Below are 24,031 nucleotides of genomic sequence, written 5' to 3' on the forward strand. Positions count from 1 at the left end.
ACATGGTATTGTGATGTTCTTTCTAAAGGGCTTGTGTAGCTCCACCCCTATGGCCTTGCAGGTTACAGCTCATGTGCCCTCTCTCTTGGCTTCTTTCTGCTTAATTCCTGCAGCTTTCCTTTGCAGATGTTCCATGTTACTGACATCTCTTACTCTCTGGGGTCTCCACTGCAGCTTCAGTTACTTTCTCACATCTCCCTGCACTGCCTTCTAAAAGGCTGCCCACAGGGACTCCAACGGTATTGCACCTTCCCTGCCTCCCAGGCCTTCCTTTGAAATCTCAGTAGAAGCCTCATGACCCCTAACTCCAGCATCCTGCCTTCTTGTGTTGTGCCCAGATCGCGAATCCCCAAAGACCACCAGGGAGCTGTCTCCGATGCAAAAGCAAAAGGGTCTTTATTGCAAGCTCGAACTCACAGCGTTCACTGACACAGCAGGTACTGGCTGAGAGTCCCAAGTCTCGATTCAGTGGGATTTTTATGAGCTCCACAGTAGAGCGGGAAATTTGAACAAAGCAAAGTACACAGTTGGCTGATATTCCAACATGTGAGGTTTGGCATGTTTCCATTGGCTTAGGGTACCCAGGTCTTAACATATTGACATATATGGTTTGGAATGTTAGGCATTGGCTTGTTAGCTCCCGATTGGTTGTTTGCCAAAGGCCAGTCCTAATCTAGTAGCCTTCCTGGAATCGGCTATCTAGGCCTGAAATCTTTCATGCCCTAAATGCAGCCTGTCATGGCCGCGGTTTAGCTCCCTTTTCACTTGCAGAACCAACACCATGCGGTTGATGCCAAGATCTGCCACCATCTCAAACAGTAGTCAAGCCTCCAGTGACCATGGCTGCAGCAGCCTCTGAATGCCTGGGTGACTACGCATGGTGAAACAACTTCCTAGGCCCCCCTGTGCAAGTAGGGTGCTCCCCTGGTTTCTTCTCAAAGGAATTTTTTCTTTTATACCTTTGAGTCTGAAATGGGTGTGGTCTTCCAATTCCCGACATGCTCTCAAGCCTTTTTTCTACTGTTCCAAGGTGAAGTACTTAGCATTCTTTAATGCTGTAATCTCCTTAACTACCACAACTTCCTTAAACCCAGTTTTACTCACACTTTTCTCTTCAAACTGCAAATTTTTCAAAACTTTCAGCTCTGCTCTCTGCTCCTGGTTATCGCAATAAGCTTGGTGGAATTGCAAGATAATAAATCTGTGTTAGGTTACTGAATTTTGTTAATGATTCCCATATAAAACTAATACATTTAGAATCATTTTGGTTGCAATAACAGAAATTCACCTATTTGAAGTCCTCAAAAGAGTGCACTTTTGTCATAAAGATCTAGTAGTATTCCATGGAATTCAAAAGCAGTAATGCAGTTCATTTCAGAAAATACTATGGCAAAGATGGAAAATTGTCAGAACGATATTTTTTTTTTAAGAAAAACCTTCCTATTCTCCCTTTTCCCCTGCAACCTGGTTTTCTGCATTTCTCCAGGCCTTATGGCAGCAAAGTATGTTTGTGGACAGCTCCTGGGTTGTTTTTTTTTTTTTTTTTTTTTTTTTTTTGTTGTTGTTGTTTTGTTTTTTGGCTGGTGGTGCTGGAAATTGAACCCAGGACCTTGTGCTTCACCAGCAAGCACTCTACGAACTGAACTATATCCCAGCCTCCAGCTCCTGGTTTTATTTGTTAAAGATGTTCTATGTTTACATGTCAGCTACATAAAGAAAGGGCTGAAATCTCTTTAACCTAAATCCAAATACTGGAAAGAGGGATGTTATTGGCTTGCCTGAGTCAGGTACCTACTATTAGCTGGACTGATTACCTTGTCTGAGAATCCAGGGCTACTTTCCAGAAAAAGAGATCTCTCTATACCGCTGTTTTTAAAATACACCTTGCAACTCATCTGATAGTCAAAAAGCCATTTAATGGATGGAAATCAGCAATAAAAAGAGATTAAAAATATCAGGATATATAGCTTGTGGTTTGGGTGATGTTTCAGTTATTAAACCTGTTTCAGTTATTAAATACATAGGTTCATGCATTGGGGATGATAATGTAAAATATATTTCTTTTGGTGGATTATGGCCCAAAAAGTTTGAAAAACATGGGATAGACAATCTAGTAGGCTAGTGTCATAATAAATATCATTCTTGAAATAATCCCTGTGATAAGGGCAGAGGTATCATGAGTAGTTTTTCTTTTCCACAGCATTTCTTAATATGAGAAAAAGGAATAAGGCTTAAGACATGACTTGGTAGAGGTAATATTGCAAGGGTGAAGACAAGGTGATACAAACACATAGCTTTTGGATGGTCTTGCGTAACTCAGGATAAAACCTAGTCCAGTGGTTCCCAGTCCAGCTTTGTGTTAAATTCACCTGAATTCCCTTATAAAGTGGTTTAATGTGATCTATTGAATCAGAATTTCTAGCAGTGTAACCTGTGAAATTGTATTTAAACACAAAATAAAATGAAACAAAAGGAACTCCTCAGATGTCTCTGATATGTAACCAGGTTTGGGAATTAATGGCCCATAGGCTGTACAGAGGATGGGTCAGCTGCCTTTCAAACAATTCTCCACAACTGTATTATCTTTCAATCAGGCTTTTGTTAGGAAAAATCAGGCATTAGGAAGTAAATACTCCAAAGTTATTTCTTGGAAAAGGTCTGGAATGTAAAAGTCTCATAGCTTATTAAAGGCAGACCCATACACTTCACAGTTCAGTGGAGCAGAGGGCAATGTTTATAGCCCTTTTTGGACATTGTGGTACTAACACTCCTACTTGGATACTGTTGCTCTACCTTCCCATGGGGGTGGGGGAACAGGGGGAAAATTCTTGCAGGCTTTTCCAGACTCTTGTTAGACAATAGTTCTGTACTTTTCCAGAACAATGTCTGGCCAAGATTCCAACATTCTACAGTATAGGACCCAGTAGGGATTATTTATACTTCAAAAAAAATTTCAAAGTTGAAGTTACCAATTACCAGTCATGGCCATTTTGAGCTTGTGGTGAAGAGGAGAGAGAAACTAGTTGACAAATGTATACCTACTTCTAAGCAATAAATTGAACCCATCTGATGTACCAAGTTATTGGTTATCAACCTAATTTTAGAGAACACCTGCCTCAAATAATTAGACTAGTATAAGGACAGGCTGAATTTCTTCCCAGCAGCAGATAGAGCGCAAAGCCCTGGTCTACAGAAGCCATTCCTAGTTCAGGTCGATGGATACATTAGCATACAACTGGAGCCTATAGTTCTAGTCTCTATTGCAGAAAGCATGCATTTAGATGGTCCCACAGAGGTTTGTGGCTAATACCTATTCCCCAGATTTGCCATTGATCTGTGAGGAGCCTTTCAGCCCTTTGTGGGGACAAACCCCCAACCCCCACCATCTCGCAGTGATACCATTTTCTGGTCTTTTTAGGCCAGTTCCGCACCCACCGCATTGCAAGGCTTACAGCCCCAGCTCCAACTGGCTGGACGTCCAGGCCTCGGTCCTGAATAAGAATATTGGCCAGGACATCACCTCACTACTGTGATATCACTGTTATAAAGCTTTCATTATGTAACATGTGGCTGCTTCTCCGAGCTCGAGTCAGGATTCTTACATCCGTCCCTAAGAGGATTTGCCTGCGGGACGCCTCGGACCGCACCCGGGGCGCGTGGGCGCCGTTGTGCAGCGGGGCCTCCCCACCAGCAGGGAGAAGGGGCTTCGCTGCCGCCGCCGCGCTTTGTCCCCGCGCGGCCCCCGTCCACCTCCCTGCGGCTTCTCGGCCTGCGGAAAAGTTAGTTTTCTGCAGGTGCGGAATTCTGGGCTCGGTGACAACCAGCGCGAAGTGTGCGCGCCTGTCAGGTCCCAGCCTGCCAGCGGCTGGGGTGAGTGGCCCCTTGAGTCGCAGCGCAGGGCGGACCTCACGGGAGGGAGCGTGCGTCCCAGGCGGTGGCCGGCCTGGGCTGTTGCTATGGCAACGCGTGGGGCAAACGGGCCTCTGGGCCTCCGGCTGCCGATCCACTGGCGGCCCCAGCTGCGGAGGAACCAGACCCAGGCCCGCGGACCCCTTAGTGTCTCCTGGGGCCGAGCGGTCGGGACCCCATTTTACTCGGGTCCGGTGTTTGGGGTGGTCCCTGACTGCCCCGGTTCATCTACACCTTTTCACCTCCACCCCACCTTGGGACCTGAACCTTTTTGAAAGTTCAAAAGCGAACTTAATATAGGGTAAGTGTGTGGGAAAAGTAACACATCCTTAGAAGTTCTGAAGTTGCTTTTCTCTCCTTTTTCTCTTTAATCTCCTGGAGGCTGGCACCTAGTAAGACCTCATTATATGGTAGCTATTTCTTATAGCATTTAATATATAGTCCCTTGCACACAGTGGATGCGCACAGGAGGCGATACGATGGTTCTGTGGAGAAGTAATTCAGGCACTCTGCCTCAGTTTCCTAAATGCAAATTATAATTTCTTATAAAAATTTAGGTTTAAATGTCATTATATGAGAAACTATTTTGTGAACTACGGTAAATGTAAAGCACAGTTACTCATAGGGGATATTTGCATGTTTAGAGTGGTCAGATACTACTGGTCCCCCATCACCATCTAAGGACCTAGCTCCTTTTTTGTTCTGACCACCCAACAGTATCCTCTTTGGATACTGGAAGACATGCATAGGACACAGTTTCTGTAAATGGAAAGAAACATGAACAGGTTTTGAACCTAAATTTTCTTTCCTTTTTCTCTAGGCCCATGCCTTCAAGTGTGACACACCTCTCTCTCTCTCTCTCTCTCTCTCTCTCACACACACACACACACACACACAAGCATTTTAGCCCATGTAAGTGTTTTGTATTCCTGTCTCAATGAATCTGATTTGCTAGTTTGCAAGCCAGAAATCTTGGCCTCATCCTTAGTACTTAACATTCCTTCTCCTCCTATATCCAAATAATCATCAATTTGTGCTCATTTGTCTCCATACCAAATATCAAATCCAACTGCTTATTTCTGTTTCTGCCTCTATCAGACTAAGCCACCATTATTTCTTGCCCTGTCTTCTGTAGTAGCAGCCCAACTTTCCTGAAGACATTTACCTGTCTTTTAAATATTCCCATCTGTTCTTTGCACTCCAGTAGGAGTAATATTTTTAAAATTAAACTTCGATTATGCTATGCAGCCTCCTCTCCCCCGCCCCCAGCCTAAAATCTATCATGGCTTCTCATTATCCTTAGGATAAAGGTACACCTCTTATTAATCACCTAAAAGTTGGGTGACTATATACTTTATGATCCAGAACAAGATATTTTTAAGAGAAAAAGAATGCTATTATTTATACTGGAACTAAAAGTGTAACCTCAGCAAACTGGGACAAATGGTTACTCCGCATTGGCTCTTTTTCGGTCTTTTGTCACCATTTTCCCTCCAACTCCAGGGCTTTTGCATATGATCTTCTCCCTCCTGGGTTTGCTCTGCCCTGTTCTCTTTAGTTAACTCTTGCACATCCTTCATAGATCAAGTCAAATGTTTGCTCAGGAAACTGCCTCTGACTATTTTGTCTCGCCTTCTTACTACAGACCCTTCTGACACCTTTGTAGCATTTATCACAATTGCAATTTAAAAATTTGTCCATGTGTCTGGCATATTGTGTGTGGTTAAATGTTTGAATTAAAAGCATTTTCCATGTCATTGAACAGTCTCTGAAAATATCACACAGTGATTAGGAGCGCAGACTCCAGAGGCAGATGGAATTTACTTAGACCTGAATTCCAGCTTCAGCACAATTCCTTATCTGAAATTTGGGGGGCTAGTTAATTTTTCAGCTTATAGAAAGATAACATGGTATAGATACTATATCACTTCTAGTGGGGTCTGGTATAGCACCCTGCATGTCATGAAACACATTAACTTTTCTTTAATAAAATGAATCCACTCTAAATGGGATAAAGATGATACATAGTTTCATATCAGTTCAGATCAGGAATTGCCAACAGTTGAACTTGCTACAAATTTATGAAAATACTGTTTTCATAGCTTTTTGGAATTTCAACTAAAGATGTGAGTTTGTCTCAGTGTAATCTTGAGCCATTCACCTTCTCTGGGCATCGGATTTCTCATCTTTAAACCTTTTTTTTTTTTCCACTGGGGTTGAACCCAAGCACTTTACCACCAGGTTGCATCCCCTGCTCTTTTTGTATTTTAATTTGAGATAGGCCTTGTTAAATTACCCAGGCTGACCTTGAACTTGTGATCTTCCTGCTTCAGCCTCCCAAGTAGATGGGATTGCAGGTTGTGCTGCCAGGTTGCCTTGTTTTAAGAAGCAAATGAGTTAATATCATGTGAACTGTTTAGGAAATGAATGATCCCTATACTATATAAGGGCCAGCTCCTATGTCATTTTTATTAGTTCCATAATATGAGGATGAAACAATTTATTTGCTATTTACTTATTGTTGAATATTTATACTTGAAGTACCAAGAGTAGTGATGAGAATCTTTATACTTAAATATTTTCATTACATTTTTGATAACTTAAGATCAGTTCCCAAAAATGAAAGCACAGAACCAAAAGACAGGAATGTTGTTAATGCTCTTGAAACATTGCCACACAGTTTTTGGAGAGATATAGTTTACAGTCCCACCATCAGTTTTATGATGCCTATGTAACATTTATTTTTTAAAACATATTTGCTACTTTCACAGGTGAAAATGGCACCTCCTTCTTTTAACTCACATCTGCTGTTATTATTGTCTTTCAGCATTAAATAACCCTTACTGTTAACTGTTATATATTTGTTTTCTGTGCATGTACTAGCTCTTCGGTAGTTTTTCTATCAGAGTTGCGGTTTTTTTTTTTTTAAATTCATTTTTTAATTGACACATAGTAATTGTACATATTTATGTGGTACAGTGTGACATTTCAATACATGTATACAATGTGTAATGATCAGGTCAGGGTAATTGATATATCTCTCACCTCAGACATATACCATTTCTTTATGTCAGGGACATTCAAAATCCTAGCAATTTTGAAACATCCATTTAACTTGTCAACATAATTATCCTACTGTGCTATATAGAACATTGGAAGTTATTCCTCCTATACAACTGCACCCAGTACCCATTCACCATCCTTTCTGTTTTTTCTTATGAGTTATTCATTTGATTTTTGTCTTCTCCAGTCCAGGCAAGAAATCAGTATCCTGGGCTTTGGCTATAATTAGTTGGATAAGGTATACCTGGAGCCAGGGGCAAGTTGTTACTTGCCTGCAGACTGGAGTGAGGTACAAAACAGTATTTCAGAGTCTGGGTCGTGGGGAAAATCTGAAATCTAGAGTAGGCTGACTTCCTGTTTATCTGAACCTTTAGTCAAACAGTGCTTAGAAGAAAGAGGACATCCGGGTAGGAGGAAAAGGGCTAAGGCCAGTGATGAAAGGCTCAAGCTGGGAATGAGAAGCTATAACTTCTTTTCTGTAGAAATGTTGCATATTCTTTTCAAAATGTTTTTATTAGTGCATTATAATTATACATAGTAGTGGGATTCATTGTGACATATTGATATATGCATATAATATCATTCGCTCCAACCCATTCATTGCATGTTCTTATAGGGAAGAAGAGGGGGAATGCTGGGGGCACTGTCTTGGACACGCACTGGTTTATGGTTTGATCTAGCAAAAATATTAACCCTTTACTTATTAGATGGGACATTTTCCCCACAATTGCCCTTTCATTTAATTCACTGAACCTGGTCTAGCCCTAACCCTGATGATGGTTTTGATTTATAGAAATTAAACAATTTAATGTTGTCTACCTATTAATATTTTTCTTTGTGATTTATTGTTTTTAGACTTAGATGTCCTTTCATTCAGACACCAGATAACAACCTACATTTTCTTTAAAAATGTTTTTTGATGTCAGCAAATCAAGAGGTAATGATAGTAGGTAAAAGAGAGTTCAGTAGTGTGACTGCTGATAAAAACCCTAAAAGGTGATGATACAAAGGGTCATACTCAAGTCATCTTTGTGTCTCCTTGAAGATAGAAGAAAAGAGCTTATGCTGCTTTAAGGGATATCGAGGAAGGCTTTTTTTTGATGGTGTCTGCCATGAAGTGTGAACCTGTAGAATCTCATCCTTAAAAGACTTTGAGATGTGACTTCTGAAAGAGAAACTGTGATATCTGGAGACATTTTCTATCTATTCTTATCTATCCAATGATTCTATGTAGTATTTCAAACACTCACAATTGCTAGATACAGAGAAGTAATTTCTCTGTGGTTTGATAAAGGCTTAAAAATGGACAATAGGATGTAAAATTAAATTAATTGCTGCCTTTTTGGCATTGACAAATTGGTATGCTTTAGGATGTATTTCTCTTCCTGCTGAACTCCAGTGGGGTGGATTGTGTTTTGCTTGGATTTGTCTTAGGGCTCTAGAATGTGAAGAATGGGTAACTTATTGTTAAACTATATTAATATATCTACTCATAGTTTATTAATTAAACTGAATTGTAGAGTTTATAAGAAACTAATCATAAGTGTCTGCAGTTTTATTGACCTGAGTTGTTTTATTTAAGAAAGGTTTATAAGGTAAAAGGCAGTAACTTTAATAATTAAAAATATCCTTTCTACATATAATGGGATACATATAATTATCTTTCTTAATAACCATTGACCTTGTCAACCCGAATATCAGTTCAGATGTGGTAGTACATTAGGAATAAAGTGAGAAAAAGCAATTTTTCTATTGATGAAGTTAATTTGAAAACATTATAACCATTTATCTTTTAAATCTTAATTTAATAATGTTAACTTTTATAAGCATTTATTCAACAAATATTTTTTGGGTGCCTGTAATGTGCCAGGATTCAAGAATAATGTTCAAGAATATTGTATCTTCCCTTTTACATTATATATATGAAATATTTGCTTGAGATCCAATATTTTTAACATGAGCTCATAGTTATTTGAAAAACTGGCCATTTGGACTCACATGTATTAATTCAGGGATCACAGAAAAAGCCTTATAGAAAATGTTTATCCATTCTGCAAGGTTGAGGTGCTGGTAATTGAAAGTTCTACTCTGTTACTTTGTCGTTATCATGGTAGAATGCTCATGTGCAGTGACAGCTTGCTGGGAGAGAATTCATTTACCATTTACCAAAGGCTGTACCTCTGAGGCTTGGGTTCTTATATTACTTGCATCCTCTCAAGTTTGTTTGCTGTTAACAAATCTAACATAGGGGCTCTTCCTTCTGCTCTAGGGAGTTCAGCTCCTAACTGACTGAGATTTTGGAACATATTTTTCTTTTTCTTTTCATATGTTTGTATTTCTTTTCTGTTTTTTGGGGGTCATATTTTTCATTGGTTCTTTATAGTTAAGGATGACAATAGGATTCATTTTGACATAATTATAAAAGCATGGAGTATAATTTGTTCTAATTCAGTCCCTAGTACTTCCCTTTCCCTCCCCTACCTCCCTGTTCCCTTCCCTCTACTGATCTTTCTGCTATTACTTATAGCTTTTTTAAAAATAAATTAGTGTCTTATGGATATACATGATGGTGGGATTCACTGTGGTATATTCACATATGTACTTAGGAAAGTTAGGCCAGATTCATTCCACTGTCTTTCCCTATTCCATCTCTCCATCCCTTTCTTCATTCCCTTTTGTCTACTCCACTGGTATTTCTTCTATTATTATTATTTTTTAATCCTACCTCCCCTTATTTTAGATTAGCTTCCATAGAAAAATTTCAACCTTTGACTTTTTGGGACTGGTTTATTTCATGTAGCATGATACTCTCCAGTTTCATCTATTTATGGCAAATGCCATAAAGTCATTTTTATTTATGGCTAAGTACTACTCCATTGTGTATATGTACCACATTTTCTTTATCCATTCATCTATTGAAGGGCACCTAGGTTGACTCCATAAGTTGGCTTTTGTGAATTGTACTGTCATAAACATCAATGTACCTACATCACTACAGTATGCAGATTTTACATCCTTTGAATATGTATTGAGGAGTAGGATAGCTGAATCATATGTGGTTTCTTTCCTAGTTTTTTGAGGAATTTCCATACTTCTTTCCAGAGTGGTTGTACTAATTTGCAGTACAACCAACAATGTATGAATGTACCTTTTCCCCCACATCCTTGGGAACATTTTTTCCCATAACTTTTTTGAGGTAAAATTGAAGTACAATAAAGTGCACATATTTGAAGTATGCGATCTGATAAATTTTGACATGTATGTAACCAATGCAATCAATATAAAAAGCATTTCCATTACTCTTTTTTTAAAATTTGAAATCATACAGATGGTATTTCCTGATGATGTAGTACGTGAGGAATCAATCACCTTAAGATATATAGAACCCCACCCCGCATGTCAACTATTTCAAAATTAAATGGTGCATTTGTAAATATCTCAGAGGTCAAGGAAGAAGGTACAAGTAAATAAAAAGTGCTTTGAACTAAGTGATAAAAGCTTAAAATAGCTGGATCTCTGGGATGAAACAGTACTCAGATGAACATTTATAACTTAAAGTACTTGTATTAGAAACTAGAATAACAATCAAATTATTTTCAAATTACAATAGTTGGAAGGAAATATAAGAGTAGGAGCAGAAATATATGAAATAGAAAAAAAGCTTAAATTTGAAAAAAGTCAAACAAGTCTAATTAAAAAAGGTACACAAAAATTAATATCAATGGAAAGGGAGCTATCAAGATAACCCTACAGATGCTAAAAATATATTAAGGTAATGTTACAATTTAATGCCAACACATGGGATAGCTTATCTACTGTGGTGTACATTAGAGCAGGATCCATATGCTACTGAGAAGATAGTGTATTCGGTCATTGATGGATGAAATATTCTGTATATTTCTGTTAAGTCTAAATTATTAATTGTATTTTTTTACTTATATACTTTCTTTATTTAGTTTTTGTTTGGAGGATCTATCTAGTGATGACAGAGACATGTTAAAGTTACCCAGTATTATTGTGTTGTGGTCTCTTTGACTCTTGAGATTGAGAAGGGTTTGTTTGATGTATGTAGATGCTCTATAGTTTGGGACACACATATTTACGATTGGTATGTCTTGTTGTGTAATTCCCTTAACCAGTGTGAAATGACCTTCTTTGTCCCTTCTGATTAACTTTGGCTTAAAGTCCACTTTATCTGATATAAGGATAGAAGTCCCTGCTTGTTTACATGATCTGTGTGAGTGATACGTTTTTTCCCATCCTTTCACCTTTGTTTAGTCTGCATGGATGTCTTTGCCTATGAGGTTAGTCTCTTGGAGACAGCATATTGTTGTATTTTAATCCAGTTTGCCAGGTTATGTCTTTTGATTGGTGAGTTTAGGACATTAATGTTCAAGGTTGTTATTGAGATATGTTTTGTGTTCCCAGTCCTTTGAGTTTATTCCTAGTTTTTAATTTAAATTAGTTTCTCCTTTGATTGGCTATTCCCTTAGTGTAGTTCCTCCTTTTCCTGGTTTTCACTTTTTTTTTTCATTTCTTCCTTATGCAATATTTTACTGAAAGTATTCTGTAGTGCAGGCTTTCTAGTTGCAAATTATTTTGACTTTTGTTTACCATGGAAAGTTTTTATTTCACCTTCAAATTTGAAGCAGTTTTGGGGGATATAGGAATCTTGGTTGGCATCCATTTTCTTTCAGAGCTTGTTATATTTATTCCATGACCTCCTAGTGATACCACAGATTATAAGTTACCTTGACAAGTCCTGCTTCCTAAGATGTTGAAGTATAACACCAGAGAAGCACACCAAGGCAAGCATAGAGTAGAAAGTAAGAAGCTTTATTAAAGGATAGTAAAACAGACTTCTCCTGGGTGGAAGAAGGGGATCCAAAGGTGGAATCCATGGGATGAGGAAGTCTTGTCCTTTTTATACATCTAAAGGTTCCTTTTTCTCCTGCATTCTTCCCCCCTATCTTGTTCATTTCCCCTCATTCTGTATAGTAACTGGGAGATGTCAGTGGGATGGCCAGGGGGTGACCAGGTGGGCTGGAAGGGCCAAAGCAGAGCGCTAGGCAGGAAGGGAACGTCAGCCCAGAGGATGTTAATTAGTAGCTGTCTGCTCAGGAGTTGCTTCATTAACAACCTTTTTGGGAGGGATGGTATCCAAGGGCTTTGGAGACATTAACATTGCAATCTGCCAGGGGCGGTTTCCAACTTCCCAGACTCAGATTGGCCTCCATTTTCTTGATTTGACCTAATTCCCTATTCTACACTAATTGCTTTAATTTTGACTTCACTAGCTTTGAGGGTCTGGGTTGAGAAACTAGCTGGGATATGAATTAGTTTCTCCCTATATATAATCTGATATTTTTCTCTTGAAGCCTTTAAAATTCTATCCTTATTCTGTGTGTTAGGCATTTTCATTATAATGTGCCTTGGTATGGGTCTGTTCTAATTTTGTACATTTAGGGTCCTGTAAGCCTCTTATATTTGATTTTCCATTTCATTATTTACATTTGGGAAATTTTCTGATATTTTATTGAAAAGATTGTGCATTCCTTTGGTTTGTATCTCTGTGCCTTTTTTATCTTGATAAATCTTAAATTTGGTCTTTTCGTGTTATCCCATAGTTCTTAGAAGTTCTGTTCATGGTTTCTTAACATCTTCTCTCTTTGGTCAACTCTGTTTTCAATATTATATATTTTGTTTTCATCACCTGAGGTTCTGTCTTCTGACGGGTCTAGTCTGTTGGTGATACTTTCTTTTGAATTTTTAATTTGGTATATTTTTTCCTTCATTTCGAGGATTTTGCTTATTTTTTTTCAGAATCTGTACCTCTTTATTGAAATGATCTTTCACTTCCTGTATTTTCTCTCTGATTTCATTTCTTATACTATCCTTTATTTTGCAGATCAGTTTAATTATGTACATTCTAAACTCTCTGATATTTCTTTCACTGTGGTGTCAATGGATTCTGTTATTGGAGTATCTTGGTTTGTTAGGGGTGATTTGTTCCCTTGCTTTTTCATGTTGTTTGTGTGTCTACCCATTTAAAAATATGGATCTCAGGCAGTAGAGTTTCTATCTTGTGGACTTACAGCATCCCTGAAGTTTTCCAGTACCTCACTGTGTAGGGGGAGACAAATAATAACAACAACCAATGCAGACAATATATTGATTAAACCAAATAGTTCCTACTATGATATCTATAATGTTTATTATCACAAAAACAGAAATGATATGATCAGTTATTGCCTACAATAAAAACAGCAAGTTTGCAGAAAAGTTTATAATTTCAGATGGTGGACAGGGAGAGAACAGAAGTGATATAGTATGTGATGATTATGAAGGAGGAGGAGAGAAGAAGTAAAAAATTAAAGAGTGAAAAAGAGGACAATAGAGATTGACTGTTAGCAGAAGAAAAGAGAGAAGGGAAAGAGAGGATAAAAAATATATATGAAGTAAAAATTAAAAATATAAAAATAAAAGAATACAAAACAAAAATAAAAAATACTCATCAAGCATCCTAGTTCACAAAAAATTAATCCATGAAAAATAACTGTGAATAATAATGTGAGAAATGAGAAAAAAATCAAATATGAATATATATATATATATGTCCATGTACCATTAAGGTTGCAATTAAACAGAAAAAGAATTAAAAAAAAGATTTTGATGAAAAAGAATTCTCTCAGTTGGAGTTCAAAAGGTCCTCAATTTCTCTTCTCAGCAGTTTTAGGTGGGGTCATCTGGAGCCTGATGGTCCGCCCTCTGGATTGCTGGAGTGAGAGAGGTAATCCCCTAGGTGGAATTCCTTGCTGAGAAGTTGCCTATCTGCTTTCTTGGCTTCACTCCACAGAGCAGCCAGGATTGGGACTGAAAGAATGGACATTTTTTTTAAGCTGTCTGTTTTATCTCAACTCCCTAAGGTCTCCCTCCCAGTGATGGGAACAAAGCCCTTAAAGCTGTTCCAGGAAACAGCCCCAAACAGAGAGTAAAAGGGTAAATTGAGCAAGATAGTGCTCAGACAGTTAAGATATATAGGATATAAGATTACCAGAAACTGTTGACCAGAATCTACGCCCTGTTGTAAAACATTGTGAAACATGTTGTATGTTATCAGCAAACCCAGACCCCCTTTGGAATTTCCCGGCGGCTTTGTTCCCCTTTTCCCTTCCGTGTGTGACCCCTCCCTATGTGTGGTTTCTGCCTTCATAAACTTGTAAGATTTTCTGCTAGGGACTCGACTCCTCGACTCCTGTGTGAGTCACGAGTTGGGTCCCAGCGCACTGGAATAAAAGCCTCTTGCGGTTTGCATCAAGTGACGCCTCCTGCGGTTGATTGGGGTTACCGTCGATCCGTGGGACAGAGTTAGGGTCTCCTTTTTGGGGATCTTACAGGACCTGTATCCCACCATCTTGAAAACCTTCCTTGCCAACATTTATTGTTACTTGTATTCTCGATCACTGCCATTCTGACTGGAGTGTGATGAAATCTCAATGTAGTTTTTAAAAAAAATTTATAGTTGTATATGGACAGAATGCCTTTATTTTATTTGTTTATTTTTATGCAGTACTAAGGATTGAACCCAGTGCCTCACATTTGCTAGGCAAATGCTCTGCCACTGAGCTACAGCCCAAGCCCTCAATATAGTTTTAAATTTACATTTCTCTAATTGCTAGAGGTGTTGAACATTTTTCATGTATTTGTTGGCCATTTGTATTTCTTCTTTTGAGAAGTGTCTGTTTAAATTCCTTTGACCATTAATTGGGGCTTTTTTTTTTTTTTTTTTTTTTGGTGTTAAGTTTTATGTGTTCTTTGTATATCCTGGATATTAATGATACTGCCATTTACTGGTGATGAGTCCCTGCTTCCTCCGGTGTTGAAGTATAGCCCCAGAGAAGCATGCGGAGGGAAGCGTAGAGTAGAAAGTAAGAAGCTTTATTAAAGAAAAGTAAAAGCAGACTTCTCCCGGGTGGAAGAAGGGGACCCAAAAGCAAAATCCATCAGAAAGAGCAAATCTTGTCCTTTTTATAGGTCTTATTCTCCCATTCTTTCCCCCTTATCTCTTTCCTTCCTGCCTACATGATTAGGCCCAGTTTTGCATAAAGTGAGAAGTGGATGGGCAGGGGGAGGGCCAAGGTGATGCAGGCAGGTAAGGGCCCAGGGGACATCAATTAGCATCTCCTTGTCTGTAGTCCCTGACAAGGGCAGGTAAATTTGGTAATCAATGGGCTCCTTGGATCCTTGACATTCCATTCTCCTAGGGCGGTCCCCAACTTCCAGAGGCAGATGGTTTTATTGGCCTCCATTTCCTTGATCTGACCTGATCCCTTATCCCCAATTCTGGCTTCATTAATGTCCTATCTGAGGAGCAGGTGGCAAATATTTTCTTCCATTTGTAGGCACTCTCTTCATGATCTTAATTGTTTCCTTTGCTGTGAAGAAGCTTTTTAATTTGATGCCATCCCACTTAGTGATTTTTGATTTTATTTCTTGTGCTTTAGGAGTCTTTTTAAGGAAGTCAGTTCCTGAGCCAACATATTAGAGTGTTGGGACTATGTTTGCTTCTAGCAGTTGTCCTCTTTATTCTCTTCATATAGCATCCCTCTCCTTTAATATTGACCAAGGTTACTTACCTATTTACTTTGGTCTAGTAACTCTTAGCTCATGGAGAGCTCCTACTGTGGCTATGTAGTTTGTCTGAAAGGATTTATTTCCTGTTTCTTAGGGATTAGATAGTCACAGAAAAAACCCATTGGATTGGCTGAAGTAGAGTGGAGAGAGCTGTTGGAGAAGGACCCTGAGCCACAGTTTGTCTTTGGTGCTTCTGATGTTGACAGAATCATAGTCTCCCCTGATCTTCTTTAGTGATTCACGGATTGACTTTTCTCCAAGTCTGTGTTTCAGGTCCCTCTTGCTTTGCCTTATTTAGAATAACTCAGGATTGAGGAGTGGTCCAGCAGTTCAGGGGTTTTAGTTTTGTTGGGGCAACCAGCCTCCCTGTATCCTCAAGACAGTCTAAGCTGGCCCTTCAGACATGAAAAGAACATATCTGCAGTTCCAAAGGTCACTTATGTAGGAATTTTTTCTGGTATCTTCCCTACTTTAAGAATTATTGATGAGTCATTTAAAAAGATTAGTTAGAAATGGGAAGGTGGGTTAGGCAACTGCTTTCAAATATTTGTTGAGTTGTTCAAGTAAAATAGACAAATTCCTGGATTTTGGTCTTGAGTTCTGGACCTACCACTTACTAGCCTTATCCCCACCTTCTCATCTAAATTTCTTTCAGCTTAAAATAATTCTGTGATTCAGAATACGTAACAGGCAAGAGACTGTACTGATTCGATCTGGATTCTTGAAGCAGATTGAGTGGCAGCATTTTAGCTTTTTGAGCTCAGCCACCAGTGAATTGAAATTATAATAGCTATATTTATTATACTCAGAATTGAATGAGTTATTAATAAGCCATTCCTTAGTCCCATATTATCTCTGTTTTACAGACTAATTTTTTTCAATAGGATTTCCTTAATTGTATCAAATGTGTCATTCCCAGAATGCTTAAAATGTCTCATTGCTATAATCTCCAGGGAAACTAAAGTCTTAATTACATCTAGTATTTTTTTTTTTAAATTTCATTTGATTCTTTAGATGAGATTAAAAGTAACTTATTTTAAGGATATGACTACTCTTTATATAACTAGACTTGTTGCAAATTTAGAAAGTTTTGGTCATATTACATTAGCATTACTATTATCTCAGATAATTTAGGTTATGGGATAGCATATAGGGCCATTAACTTCTTTCAGAATGAATGGCCTGATGAGACTCTTTTACTACCCTCCCCCCATTTTTCTTATCATTGTCTTTGGATAGCATGGATTTATATTGTTTCTATTCTTTTGGCCATTTCCATAGTACACATCAAGACATGCTAAGAAGCAAAGGGTTCTTGATCCTTTATCACACCTCTGCTTCCCAGTGAATAAATGTTGGTAATAATTTATAGAATATGACTATCTACTGATATATTGACAAACTAAATTTCACCCAGGTACCAGATTAGCGAAGGGATCAGGTTAGTGAACCTCTTTAAATGATATGAAGGAAAACTTATGATGTGGGGATGTAGAAAAGATGGATATCCTTTAGCAAATATGACCAAGGAGACGTATACTCATTTTTTTTAATACCTGGAAGACTAAGGTTCTGCTAAAGAAGGACTAGGCATTTCTGTAAGAAGAATACAACTAGACAGGATCTTCAGGAAAATTTATAAAGGATATAATTTTGGTTCAATATGAGGAGAAACATTCTGTCATTGGTGTCCAGTGAAATGAGCTTCTTGGAGAAAGTAAGGAATGATCTTCTTATCATTGGAAAACTAAATTTAAACAGTGTCCATGTCACCATCTGTCATAACTTCTGTGAAAGAAATTCCATGCTGTACCTGATTTCCCCAAATACTCTTTCTAGTCCCTAAATTCCTGGACTTGGGGGCCACTTCTCCAGTACTGATACTGTGATGTGCTTTTTCTTGCTCTAGGTTTTGCTGAAGTGATTTATATAGTTGGCTTTATATTCCCAAACATACTTGCCAGAAGGCTGTGACATGGTTGGTAAAAACTGTCTGACTGTGTGGGTGTGTGTGTGTGTATACACACACACACAATATTTTTTAGTTGTCAATGGATCTTTTATTTTATTTGTTTATATGTGGTGCTGAGTATCAAACCCAGGACCTCGAAAATGCCAGGCAAGTGCTCTGCCACTGAGCCACAACTCCAGCCCCATATATATATATATATTTCACCAAGTAAATCTATACCTTGAACACATAATTCTTATACCAAACATTTACTTTGTATAATTGTGTTATACTTTTTTTAGTTTTGTCCTCTGCTACTATTATTAATACATATGTGCTATAGAGATTTCTGAATATCATAGAAAATGCTTTTTATTTTATTGGTCAAATTGATTTTTTTAAAGCTACAGCTCTGTTAAATCTTTAAAACAGAGCCAACAAAGAGCTTTTGTGGAAGTAGGAATTGAAAATCGGTAGTTTTATTGTGAGATTATTTGAGAAAGATCTATAAATAAAGTAGTATGGACATTCAATTAGTATCTTAGATATTTAAGAGTAGGAAGTGGGAGCATTATAGTCATTTTGGAAAATTGTGTTTTCAGAGTCACTTACTAATTGGATTGTAGAGTGCTATATTAGTGCTTTAAATGACATCACAATTCATTGCATTTCTGACCAGGGATAATAGATGTACAGGTAAAATGATATCCATCTTCCTGAAGAACTACTGGTTATGTGAAATGATTAAATCTGATTTTAAAATAAAGCATTAAGTGCAAACCACTAAGAGTTCAAAAAATACTTATAGTTTCCATGAAAGATGATTTAGTGCATTAACTTTCAGTTTGCTCATTGTAGATGAAATGCCTTTAAATTGATGTGAGTTGTCAAGCCAATACATTAATAAAATAGGAGAAGTTTCCTATCTTCTGTTTGTTATAGACCTATCCTTCAGGGTCAGAGAGTTCTTTTTCAGGATGGTTTCCTTTTGAAGTGTTTAGATGCTAAGTGTTTGGTTTCTTTGCCTAAGTCAATGGAGAAATCTGGCCTGGGATGAAACTGAGCTCAATGTGAGTGCTATGAAAACTTTGATTTGGTATTATGAAAGAGAAAGTCATCATGCTGGGAGCACTTCCTTGGTGTGATAGATACAAGTTTAGAATTCTTTAATACTTTTCATTTAAAGAGCCCAAATCATTTATTTTTATGATGGATTCAATTTTTATTTCACAAACTTCTATGCAACCCGGCATAGAATGCTGTTGGCATTAGAGAATATGAGGAATAGAGTGAGAAAAGTCCTTGGTGATCATGGAGAATGAACAGATTCTCTGTTTCTGCTAAAAACAAATCTTCCTCAGCTTCCATGGGGTAATCTTTTCTTCTGATTGCAACCAGAATACTGTGCAATGTAAATAGTGATTTTTAATGTTAAAATGCTGTTTCTCAAATATTTGGATACCTGATGCAAATACTGAACAAATGAATTTATCACTATATGTTGGAACCTTTTATAATTACATCACAAAGTGAAAATATGATAAAGACTTTTTGTTGAAAATATCCAATATTTTTCTTTTCCCCCCTTAACAATAGAACATCAGCATGTATCTTTCTCAAAACATTGACAGCATTGACCACAGAGGAAGTAATTTTGAAGTACTTGTGACTTCTCACATTATATCTAGCTAGGTCATGGAACAGTTACCTTCTTTTCCTCTTCACATTCCTGCCCCTTTTATTGCTTCTGTGCTTCTACACAGAGTGTAATAAAAAAAACTTACGGAGTTCCTTGCTTTATAAACTTATTTGTAGCATGCTAGTGGTCACTATCTCTATTATTAATTCATATTAATATAAAAATTCTGAATTATCTGAATGTTGGCTTTCAGAGATTTGACTTTTTTTCATTGTATCTATGGATGTTTTCTTCAGTTTACCTGCTAATTTCTGGCTTATTTGTATAATTGGATTACTCTTTCTCTTCTTTTCCCTTCCCTTCTTTTCTCCTTTCCAAAAACATTGAATACCCATTGCATGTACTGTGATAGCTCTCAAGATACAATTAATTATAAAGTGCAATTGAAGAATTAATTGAAGAATTAATGGTAACTTTGTCTCATGAGAATCTGGTGGGAATTGTATTTGAGTAATTACGATAGAGTATGATAAATGTAGTATCAGAGGTCTGTATAAAGTGCAACAAAGCATGAGGAATAGAGAAACTTACTTGTATATGGGGTAATGGAAATAAGAGAATTGAGAACTGACTTAAGATTAAGGTAGAATTGAGTATTAATTTTTATTCATTTATTTGTTTTTAAAATTTGTTCTTTTTAAACATACATGGCAGTAGAATGCAGTTTGACATATTATACATACATGGAGTATAACTTATTCTAATAAGGATCCCATTCTTGTGTTTGCATATGATGTGGAGATTCATTGGTGATGTATTCATATGTAAACACAGGAAAGTTACGTCTGACTCACTTTTGTACTTGTCCGTGTTGTTCAGTCTGCATGAATTTCAGACACTGATTTTCAGTTCAGTGTGTTAGAATGTGTAGTCATCCAGGAGACTGAAGCATGTATTTTATATCTTTAAAAGATCTCTTAAGAGATTTTGTTTGCTTCCAGAGGCTTAGTTGGAGATATCTCATTTGATTTCTTGCCTCCGTGTTACCAGATATGGTTCCTGCCTATTCCTTGGAGATGCCTATTTGTCTATTTTTGAAGGTTTCTCATTTGATCACTGTACAGTCATAATGTTTAGATTCTGTGACATACTGAGTGTCTTTTTAAAGTGTTCAAGTTCTGCATTTATTGGTAGATTATTTACTTGGTGTACTTTTAGTTTAAAAAATCCCTATACTTAAGATTGTTTGTAAAATATTAATAAATCTTTTGAAACCACATTTGTGATACTCGGTTATTTACTTGACAGATCTTTAGTAAAGCACCTGCAATGTGTTGAGTACTGGGATGAAAGAAAGATATGGCCTCTACCTGCATGGAGTTTGCAGTCTAATGGGGAAGGTAGCTGATTCTTTGGGGTCTGGGCCAATCTTTAGTGATTATGAAATGGACAGAAATGGCTGAATGCCATGCATTTCTGGAAGGATAAGCAAAATTTGTTCACTAATTGAAAATAAGAAGAGAAAAAGGAATCAGTGATGGCTGTAAATTTGGGATTTTCAAATGTGCAGTATCACATATAAGCATTAAATAATAATTGCAGGCACTATGCTAATTGTTTTATGTACTTGATTTGCTTGAATTCTTATAGTAACTATTATTACCCTCATTTTACAGAGGAGGAAACTAGAGCTTGGAGTACTGGTAAATGCAGAACTAGGACCTCAGCCCATTTCATATCTACAAAGCCTCTGCATATAACTATTATCCTATTTTTAAAAGTTAATTATTTTTGAATAGATACTAGTTGCACTGGGTGCCTAATTAAACAATAGAAAGATATATAGTGAAAATGTTTTTCTTTTGTCTCCTCAACACCCATTTCCCTTTCCTGGAGGCAAATGATAATGAGTAAGTATCCTTTCAGAGGTGTTTTATATGTATGTATATATTAAAAACATATAAAAATATACATATATAATATACTTAGAGTATATTATATGTAAATGAAAATCCACCCCAGTTTCACAAATGATACTATATTATAGGTACTATTTTACATCTTGATTATTTGACTTAAAAGTGTCTTGGACATTGTTACAGTTTTTTTTTTAAAATCTCTTCATTTATAATTGTTGCATAGTATTCCACTATACGGATATACCACAATTTATTTAACTAATGCCCTATTGAAGGACATTTTGAATATTTTCTTATATTCTGCTATTACCAATACTGCTGTAATAATTTAAGCTATTTTGTACATGTGCCTGTTCACTTTATATGCTAAACAAGGAGATTGCTGTGAGCATGATGAAATTCACTACAGGAAGAGTTATATTTTACTACTGATATGGAAATTTTTTATTTCAAGTACAGATGTGCAATAAGTCATAAATATGTGAGTGCTTTTCTGTTGTCAGGGCTCAATATCAGGTACTGTAATCATATTCATGTAAAGGCTTGTAGATTTCAAAAATAAGAAAAGAAAGTTTGTGGCATAGTTGACTGACTTAGTGTGAGAGATGTCTGCATACTAACAGACATTTACTCAGCAGAGTGAAACTTGCATTCCTAAAGAAAAAATGACTCATTACTGCATGGAGAACTTTCCTGGAGAGGCACTGATGCATTTGATCTTTATTGTAGTTATGGTATGATTTTTGCTCAAAAATGTTATCATATAAAAATGACCACTATGGCTCTGTTGCCATAGAGCATATCCAGAAAATAGGCAAAAGGAAGTTTTTAATAACTATATGTAAAATTAAGAAAACCAGGGCTAGGGAGATAGCTCAGTTGGTAAAATGCTTGCCTTACAAGCACAGGGCCCTGGGTTTGATCCCCAGCACCGCAAAACAAAAAACAAACAAACAAACAAAAAAAAAAAAAAAGAAAAAAAAAAAGGAAACTAAGCTCTTTTATAAAGAACTGCAGAGCTGTAAGATAGAATGGAGTGCGAGTGGTATATACTTTTATCTTCAGAGATTCTGCATTGGTAGAATATAAAGTGAATATGAAAGTAAATGTTAATATTACACAGTACTCTGCAGTTTCTGTGTTGAATGTGCAATTTTTCATGTCCTGGAGTAGTTATAGATAATTATAAAAGAACACACGTAGTACTATAGAAAAATAGTATATGCCTAGATAAATAAGCTCAAGGAGGATAAATGGCAGAATTAATAAGCATACCTAAAATTATTCTACATATAGCATGATAATTTCTGTAGTTCGTGAAAAGTTATGTAAGCTTTTGAAACGAGTTAAGGCAGTTTGATTTGCTCTTCTAATACTAAACTTGTTAAGGATGGTTAAGGATGCATTCTTGAAATACCTTTGCTTTTTCTTTATGTCTATTTTTTGTTTCTTAGTTATTTCTTGTCAGGATATATAGCAAATGAACTCTAAAGAATGCAGACTCAAGTCACTTTAGTTACTGAAGATTTAAAAGCCTTTCCCCCAAACTGGCAATGTAGCTCAGTGGTAGAGCACTTGTCTGGCATGCGCAAGGCCCTGAGTCAGTCCCCAGAATCAAGCACAAAAAATGTTTTTTTTCTTTTCCCCTCTAGAAATATAGCTTCTTAGTCGGTTTGTATTTGAAACATAATTGATGAATGTAAAAGAATCTTGCTACCACATTTTGGAAGTTGTGTCATATTAACTATTACCATCCTCTCTGTTAACTATTCGTTAGACCTATTTTGGGACTCCTGCCCTACCAGATTCTCATATGAAGAAGTTTCCTGTCCCATAGGCTCCGTCTGCCACTGCTGAGCTCTTGCCTCTACCAACTACCCACGCTCAAAGCCCAGTTAACCCAGCACTGGCTAATTGACACCTAGGCCTTCTGACAGTTTATGACTCATGTCCTTTGGCTCATGAAAATGAAGCAGAACTCATTTGTGTGGCACATGATGGTCAGTGTCTTAGAACTCTTCCTTTCTGCCCGTTTCTGGAAGTTGTTGGGTTTTGAGTTACACCTGAAACTTCTTTAGCATCTGGGCCTAGGGTGGCTCTGTTCTTTTTCCTTCTTGTCTTACCTGTCTATATCTTCACTTTTTACCTTGTATATGTTCTGCACATTCTCTTTTCTGGAGAAGGAAGAAACAAAATGAGTTCACATGTTTCTAGGATGTGATCATACATATAGCTTATTACTATGTGATTCTTTTATGGGTTGTGACATTCTTATGGAACACTTGCATTGATGTTTAGTTTGAGACTATATCAATCCATTTATAAAAATACCATCAAATCAACTGTTGATACAAAATTACCATGTCTCCAAGTCATGCATTAGTTTTTGAATGTCTTAGTAATAATTGAGCTTCTGATGATGGTCATACAAGTATTTGGAAATAAAATGGAGAGCGATGAGGCTTGAGGGTTCACTTTGGTGCTTGCTTGAGCAGGAACTTCTGGAATGTGTTTGGTTGTGGTAGATGAAGTGCAGTGTCTTGCACTAAGCATCAGCATCCCTGAGTACTGGTTGGCAGGTATCATGATACTCATTCTCCAGCTCAGAAGATCAGAGCTCAGTGGGAGGAGTGCTGCATGCTCAATAGTAAATAGGAATGGGATCTGGGTCTTATTCCACCCATGGGATTATACCTCTCTGACTTGCACTGCTTACGTAGCTTTAGTTAATGCTACATCAGTCTATGCTTGGTGCTTGGTCATTTATTATAAATCAAGCGGTAGGAAGGACCATCATAGTGATTTGTATAATAATATGTTATACTATAAGGCACATTCTAGTTTGGTTGTTTCTCATAAATTTGTCAAGGTGATATGATAGCATTCTTTTAAAAAAGGTAACTATACGTTTATTTA

General features: G+C 37.1%; 1 protein-coding gene across 1 annotated transcript in view; it reads left to right on the forward strand.

Annotated features, from left to right (window-relative positions):
- The first annotated feature begins 3,891 nt into the window (after positions 1-3,891).
- STK33 (serine/threonine kinase 33) overlaps positions 3,892-24,031 on the forward strand; it is a 253,978-nt gene continuing 233,838 nt past the window's right edge. The window contains 1 exon segment of the mRNA XM_079105738.1: positions 3,892-4,210. The gene's annotated coding sequence lies outside the window, so the exon portion shown is untranslated.

This window comes from Sciurus vulgaris (assembly GCF_902686455.1).
Source record: "Sciurus vulgaris genome assembly, chromosome: 11".
NCBI classification, from domain to species: domain Eukaryota; kingdom Metazoa; phylum Chordata; class Mammalia; order Rodentia; family Sciuridae; genus Sciurus; species Sciurus vulgaris.